Source organism: Pogona vitticeps, chromosome 2 (genome assembly GCF_051106095.1).
Source record: "Pogona vitticeps strain Pit_001003342236 chromosome 2, PviZW2.1, whole genome shotgun sequence".
Taxonomy (NCBI): Eukaryota; Metazoa; Chordata; class Lepidosauria; order Squamata; family Agamidae; genus Pogona; species Pogona vitticeps.
Window position 1 is genome coordinate 63,937,838 of NC_135784.1, and position 8,103 is coordinate 63,945,940.

The 8,103-nt window shown below is 37.3% G+C and overlaps 1 long non-coding RNA gene across 2 annotated transcripts; it reads left to right on the top strand.

The window, feature by feature from the left end:
• The first annotated feature begins 357 nt into the window (after positions 1 to 357).
• Positions 358 to 8,103, top strand: LOC140706452 (uncharacterized). Of its 2 annotated transcripts, XR_013541648.1 has the most exons (5): positions 358 to 626; positions 2,460 to 2,537; positions 4,007 to 4,174; positions 6,576 to 6,807; positions 7,592 to 8,103. It is a non-coding gene; the product is annotated as an uncharacterized LOC140706452 (long non-coding RNA). The 2 variants fall into 2 exon arrangements; XR_013541647.1 differs by lacking the exon at positions 358 to 626 and having other exon boundaries at positions 1,408 to 2,537.

Here is an 8,103-nt window from a genome sequence, read left to right on the forward strand (position 1 = left end):
ATGTATGAGTTTTTGCAGGGAAGAATGAGAGAAGTTGGTTTACAGTTTTTCAAATCTGCACAAAACTTAGAGAATGAAAAATATTACTTTGATAAACCTCAAGAGGAACATCTCACTCAGTTAGAAAAGTGGCAGAAAAGAAAAAAGGAAGGTAAAAGTAAACAGGCCAAATACTACCAGCCACCCACACCAAAATCTACAAAACTGTTGACTCAGTCAAATTGTCCACCTTGGTCTGGGAAAGGAAAACTTGGGAAAAAGACTATTATCCTACGCAACACATGTACTATTGACTATTTGCTATTTATAATTCATATGGCAATAAGAAAATATGATTGGATCTTAACAGAACTAGATAGTCTGAAAACAGAGGATTTAAGTATCGCAATCTTTCTAAAAGTCCATCAGCATTTTCTGAGCAAAGATTGGATAAAAGGAAAAATTGAATGGTTAAAGCACCTAAATAGATTTGAAGGCCGAACTGTGTGGGATGCATATGGAAGTGAAGAAGATTTTGTTGTATGTCGTCTAAATTATCTGCTTACAACCACAGTTGAGTCTATCTGCAATGGTCCTTTTTGCCCTGATCCAGTTACCGTAAGATCCTCCAATCTGATTGAAATTTGGTAAGAAGGCTTTACTTGTTTTTAAATGTGTGTTTGTGGTATGATTTGGTGACAGTAATAATGTTGAAATTGATCATGTCGACATAGCCACAATGTTAAAATTTACCATATTAACTATTTACATGAAGAAAGTTATAAAATGTTGACATATTAAAATGTCAATATAATATCCTTGGTGACCCAGTGGTGACACATCTGCTCCTTGTGGTTGTAGTAACTTGACCACAACAGCCATATGAGTGTGACTTAAATTGCAGTTCCACTGGCTTATGAATAATTGGTTCTACATGTGCAGTGCACTCAGGTCCTTTGGGCCCAACCTGCATACATTTTTACTTACCCTCTGATCCTCCATTAGGACCCCTTCTCTGGCCTGCAGCACTGAGTTACTATCTGAGCTCTGAGGGCACAAACTGTAATTCTCATGCTAAAATTGCTGGGAAAATGCCATGGTGGCCATTTTCCAAGTGTTTTATGTAGATATAGGAAATGACAGATATACAGTGGTGCCCCGTATAGCGAGGTTAATCCGTTCCGGATTAACCTTCGCTATACGAAAACATCGCTGTGCGGGTAAGGAAAACCTATTGGAACGCATTAAACTTAGTTTAATGCGTTCCAATAAGCTTTGAAACTTACCCCTCCAGCGATGTTTTCACCTCTGGCGGCCATTTTGGAGCCGCCGATCAGCTGATCGGTGGCTCCAAAATGGCCGCTGGATGACCCGAAATGGCCCCTATCAGCGTTTTCGCGCCCTCCCCTTGCTTACTGATCGGTGGCTCCAAAATGGCCGCCGGAGCCCCAATCATCGCAAAGCGAGTGCGGCGATTGGGGCTGATCCGTATAGCGATCCCCAAAAAGGGATCGCTATACGGATTTTTCGTTAAACGGTGCACTCGTTAAGCGAGGCACCACTGTAATAGATATAACAGATTATGTGAACAGTCAAACTTAAGTAACTGAGCCATATGAATATTTTCTCTGTATGATTTCATTTAAATAGAAAATGGGATACTTTATATTATTTCATGAAATCTATCATATATAGAGAGATCTGGGACACTGTGTTTACATGCTATTGATAAAGCTTGAGGGTATGTTCACACATTGCGGGTCCACAGAAGTAGATCTGCATGGAAAAATCTGCATCAAAAGTTGCGGATCCTGTTGCAAATTTATTGCAGATTTGAAATCTGCAATAAATTCGCTGAAAAACCAGCACCATTTGATGCAGATTTTTCTGTGCAGATCTACTTCTGTGGACCCACTGTGGGTGACCAGCAGGTGACTCACAATGTATGAACATACCCTTAATGTGGTAACCCAGGAAAATGCATCAATCTATACCACTGTGCAGATTTATGCCACTAGAACACTATAATACAGACTCAGTACTTATGCATCTTTCAGGCCCCCTAGGGTACTTGGCCACTAGGGGGGCGCAATCACTCGAACAGCATTCAGCCATAGAAGTCTATGGCTGAATCCTGTACTATACAGCATTTCCTATTACGCCGGCGGGTGATGCCTGTGATTGACAGCCATCACCCGTCGTGTATTCGCTCTATAAGACCCATGCACTCCCCCCTCCTTTTGGGGGGGAGTGCGTCTTATGGAGCGAAAAATACAGTACTTCCTAAATGGGTAAATGATATGTAATATATTTTATGTATAAAACATTTTCGGTAGAAGTAATTAATAAAGTAAACTGCCCCAATCATTTTCAAGAAAAATGCCAATAATATTCCAAACAATCATTATTCAATAAATATATAGATTTTAAACTGTAGCCATAATTTTTTTAGCAGTAACATTATGATGTCTTTTCCACAGTTGTGAAGACCTTCGGAACATCCAGACTGTACTTAACACTTGGACAGATGGATATGTAGGAAACTGCAAAAGAAAACGGTAAAGAAAAAAATTGTACATTGAAAGTGACATTTTCATTATTGTGTTTTAAGGCAAATTGTTTGCAAATATTAACCACATACTTACTCTACAAAGATATGCACAGTCTGTAATGTATTTATATTCTTCTGGAGTTATGACCTCCATAAGTTATCACAGACAGTATTCCACATAAGCTCATACCTATAACCTATACAGTGATAAATGTATGATGTGATAAATGGACATTTAAAAAAAAACACAGAATAACAGGATGAGCTGGAGAGTAAATCCTTAATTAGTTTACAGATAAGCAGTGTGAACGTTTTATTGTTTCTGGATTGATGTGAGTCCAGAGACCTGATGCCCCCACTATCCCTGCGCATTGGATCGGAGCTGGGGGGACAGATTCAGTCCTGTGTTCAGGGTGCCAAACTTTGTCATAAATTTTTATTCCCTGACCCTCCTGTCTCTTTGTGATTTAAAATTTCCTTTTAATATAATCACCTTTATAAGATCTTCATTGTGTCCTGGGCTGCAGAAATGTTTTGCCACAGGAAAATGTGTCTTTTTCTCATTTATTCTGTGGTGATGGGACCTCATATATGTGTTTCTTCAGATGCCTTGTTATATCATGGATAATGAAGAGATTTGAGAAGTCTGAAAAGCTTGCTATTTAACATAATTTCTTTTATTTTTGTTGGACATTACAAGGTATCCTATCTGCAAGATTGCTATATTGTTTTTATCACCAAACAATTAAACTTTGATGTGAGCCAGTGTCAAAAAACTCACTAAAGCTGCCCATACACTTGTGAGATATCTGGTACAATAATATAATTTCGATGTATCTGTACCATTTATCTCATGTAAAAAGTGCAAATTTTACATGCCCCACGTACAATTACGATTGAATGTCTCATCTCAAGATCTTGTCTGCTGTAGAGAAGATTTTGATTCCTCACGTGCAATTCTGTAAAATTTTATGAAGATAATATATTTCTTATTGTATGTACAAAAAAGTGAAATCATGCACCAGGACTGCAGGGGGCTGCCGGGGAGTCCAACGGAAATCTGGAGATAAATCTCATGTAATTTCCCACCTCACAAGTGTATGGTCAGCTTAAGGTCTGTACAAGATCCATCTACAACCTCCCCCCCCCCTTTATCTGTTACTTTAACCAAAATCAGAAAAGTCACTAAGATTATTGTGACATGATCTCCCACCAGTAAATCCATGCTGCTTTGGATCATATAAATTGCTATATTAAGATAGTCTGGAATTTCTACTTTTAACAGGGTTTCCATACTAATAATGTAAGGGTCACAGGTTGCCAGCTTCTTTCCTACATTAAGTTTTATGAAGAGGGACTACTAGTTAATTTTTTTAGTTAAATATTATTGTTGACAACAAGCGTATTAAAGATATATATTAAGCAGAATCCATATACAAGAAAATGTTATATTATAAATATATTTTATGTTACCAGCGGAACAATTTCTTGTGATGGCATAAGAAAGTTTTCAAGAAGAGAATTCAGACATGGTTTTCCTTGCATATTGTTTGTTACTGTTGTGAAAACACCAACAGATGATCCTTTGACGTGTCCCTCAAGCTATACTGCACTTCCATCTATTGTTAACGTTTCCGGAAAAAGGTAAGTTACTGTTTACATTGTATAGATTAGTATTCCTTTACATTTGTATTTTATTTGAATGGCTTTGTAAAATTTCCAATTCTCATGTAGTTGTTTTAATTCGTGCAGTCTCCATGGTGCTCCTTTAGGGAGGCATCAGTCCTTTAACAAAATGGCCGCTCTTTGATCTTTTGAACATATGTGTGGCAGCATCTTGCAAGGGCGTGCAGTGAGGTCAGTATCTAGTGAGGCACTGGCTGAGGGGGAGAAGAGCTTGCCTGCCCCTCTATCAACCCCAGATTCCCTGTCCCTCTGTCACCCCCAGAGAGAAAATACTCACTGTTAGAGACATGCAGTCAATTACTGCTGGCCATAGGCTCCTGCTGGCTCCTTTCAGCCAGACCTAGAGGGCAAAGTGATGATGTGGTGAGCTGTGATTGCCATCTTACACACAGAGGCATAATAAGTGCCTCCTGACATTAATTATAAGACTTATACACTGCAGTACACACAGGAATCAGCACTGCAAAAAGGCTCATTCTTAATCCAAAATGACGGGGAGGCCCTGCCTCACCTGCTTCCCCTGACTGCAGGTCCCTAATATCTTGTTACTTTTTTCAAACACCACAGTGTGTCACAGATGCACTTAGCTCTAAGAGACATGCATTATTTGTAGGACAAGGGCCATCTTAACATCTGGATACACTGGGCAGCTTCCTCTGAATGCCCCTGAAATCTCTTGGATGGCAGGTAGAGAATGCCGCTAGCATGTTAACATGTGTCCTGCAGCAGAGATGTGGCCACTTGCTAGCATTCGGGCCACGCAGCAGGGAATAGATCAGCAGCCTATACCAGAGCATCTACTCTCCCATGTTCTTAATACTCCCCCTCTTCATTCCTATGGACCACAAGATAACACCAGCTGCCTTTCACATCTGTACTACACCTACAACTGCTGCAGAAAAATGACATCATGATGCTGCCACCTGGGATCTCAAAGGCACTCTGTATCCTCTAAAAGCCAAACATGTGCATAGAAGGAAGAAAACCCTGCAGGTATCTCAAAGACCACTAATACAATAGATTCTGTGACTTCACTGAGGTCTAGGCCATGCAATGGTCAGCATCCATATACAGTAATTCCAGCTAGAGTTGGGAAAATTGCAAAATAAATATGATGAAAAAAGTAATAGAAAAAGAGCATGTGTGACTAAGAGAGAAAAGGCATAACACGCACATGTGCACAAACACTCAGCTATGCACAGGGCAGTTTTCAAGGGCTTAAAAATCAGTTTACAGTAGATAAAAAAATTCTTTAATATATGGAACTGCAGGGTTCTATATAACCATTTGTGTATTAAAATTTTTATAGATACCTGTCGTGTGATGGGTATTGTTTGCAACATATTAGCTATTCTGTCCTATTTTTCAATTTTGCCTTAGGGTTTAGAAAAATATTATAAATAAATATTATGTAATATCAGATATATAAACAATCACAATATTCACATCAATAAACTGCACATGTGCCTCACTCACATGGTGCATGCACCAAGGTACTTTTTCAAAGCTGCTTGAACTGAGGATGTTATTGCAGTTTTGTGAGATGTAATGGGGAGTGGAATAAAAAAACAGATGTATCTCAACTGTTATCGGGTCATGTCTCTGCCAACATTTGCCTAAAAAGCTAAAAAGTCCCCATACAACATTGGAGATATCATACATTCTGTAGTTATTACGGTAGGTACAATGAAAATATTGGAAAAAATACCTCCCAACATTCTTGCCACCAAAATCAAGACACTTCCACCGAAATGGTGGTGTGGCCACAGTAAAAGTGTGTGTGACCATGGTCAAATGGGGCATGGCTATGTGGAAATGCCACAATTGTGAGCCACACAGAGACCCTTATGTGCAAGTGCAAAGCATCTATTCACCAGGGTCACTGCAGCCTCTCAACTGCCTCACCACTGTGGAATAAAGATTTATTATTATTATTATTATTATTATTATTATTATTATTATTATTATTATTATTATTATTATTATTATTATTATTATTATTATTATTATTATTATTATTATTATTGTTGTTATTGTTGTTGTTGTTGTTGTTGTTGTTGTTGTTTTGTTGTTGTTGTTGTTGTTGTTGTTTTGTTGTTGTTGTTGTTGTTGTTGTTGTTGTTGTTGTTATTATTATTATTATTATTATTATTATTATTATTATTATTATTATTATTATTATTATTATTATTATTATTATTATTATTATTATTTATGTGTTATTATTTATTAACACCAGCTCAAAAATTGATAAAAACAACAATTTCATCAATATGTGGCAATACAAATATCAGTAAAGTTTAAACTATTAAATATGTAAAGACATATTCTAAAACTATAATATATCTTCCCTACATAGGTACAAACCAGTAGCAGTAACCTACAATGTAGGAGAACATTTTGTTTGCTTCTTCAACCTAACAGCTGATGATTTATGGCACTACTATGATGGGATAAAAGAATTTAAACATCCTGGAAAAGGAATTCAAGTTGCCACCACAGAGCTTACAGAAGAAGTTCTTGTACCAGGAGTCACTGTAGGTCATGTAATCATGATTTGTCTCAAGGATTCTTAATTGAATATTGTGCAGGTAAATTGATATTGGTGGATTTATTTTTTGGGGGGTCTAATCCAGCCCTTCCCAAATTTGACTAATTTTTGCAGACTGTGAATGTGTACATAATTTAGATTGCGATGGCTCCAGTCAATGTTTTTTTTATTTTTGGGTGGCAACAGCAGCTGCTAACATTAGCAGCTCCGTTGCCTAGAATATAGCAATTGATTCAGTACAAATCTGAATTTGGCCCTATGAATGCCCCTTTATCTAGTATGCTGCAACTTTTACACATACCTCAAATATGACAGCTCTGTCTTAAGTCTTTAGCTCCTAAGGAGTGACTTGGTGACAACCACTTTGGCACTGGGGAAAACGGTGTGGCCTCGTGACAAGGGGGGTGCAGCATTGGGAACAAACCCCTGTTTTCACTCCTGCAATATTACAGTGCAGCGCTCCGCTCCTGTCACTGAGGAGCTGGCATTTTAGTGTCTTGCAGGGTAATACTAATAAGCGTCCTGTACCCCCTAGTGATGCAACTGACCCACAGCATGTCTGTATTGTTTGATGCATGCTATTTGCTCAAGCCCAAAAGCCCAAATGGGTAGTTAATCTTTAAAAATGTTTTACATGTCCATGATAAAGAAAAAATATCAAACCATTGGACTCTATAAATAGTCAATAATTTAAAAACCAACATCCTCATATTTGTAAAACAACATGTCTTAAAATTGTTTTCTCTTGTACAATCCAACACACTGTTATGGTTCATATGGATAAAAGATTTTGAAAGTTCATATTCAATATTTTTAATTTGTAGGAACCTACAATACTAAATGACATGATGGCTGCACAGAAATGGGTGGAAGACCATAAACATACTTTTGCAGGTCAAGTTTTTATACCATCACTACTATCAATGACAAAATCCGACGCCGAAGAATGCATTAAAAATACCAGAATGATCAGAATTTGGATAATGAGATGGATGACTATCATGAGCATTTTGTTTTCACTTTCACAGAGAGAGATGATATGGAAAAATTTCTTAGAGCAACAAGAGACAAAACAAAACAAAAACTACTTGTACATACCACATTAAAGGGGTAATTCAATCAGCCCTATTAATTTACCATCTGTTAACATATTCAATCCACCCCAGAAACAGGATATTATTCAAAGATAACTGCAGCTGGCTGCATTTGGTTCTAACGTAATTGTTTTGAGTGAACAAAGTTTTAGTAAATTAGTCAGTTTCTTATTCAATTTTGATATATTATTGTAAATAGATATTCTTGTTTTGTATAGAATTATTAAACAATCTCATTTATA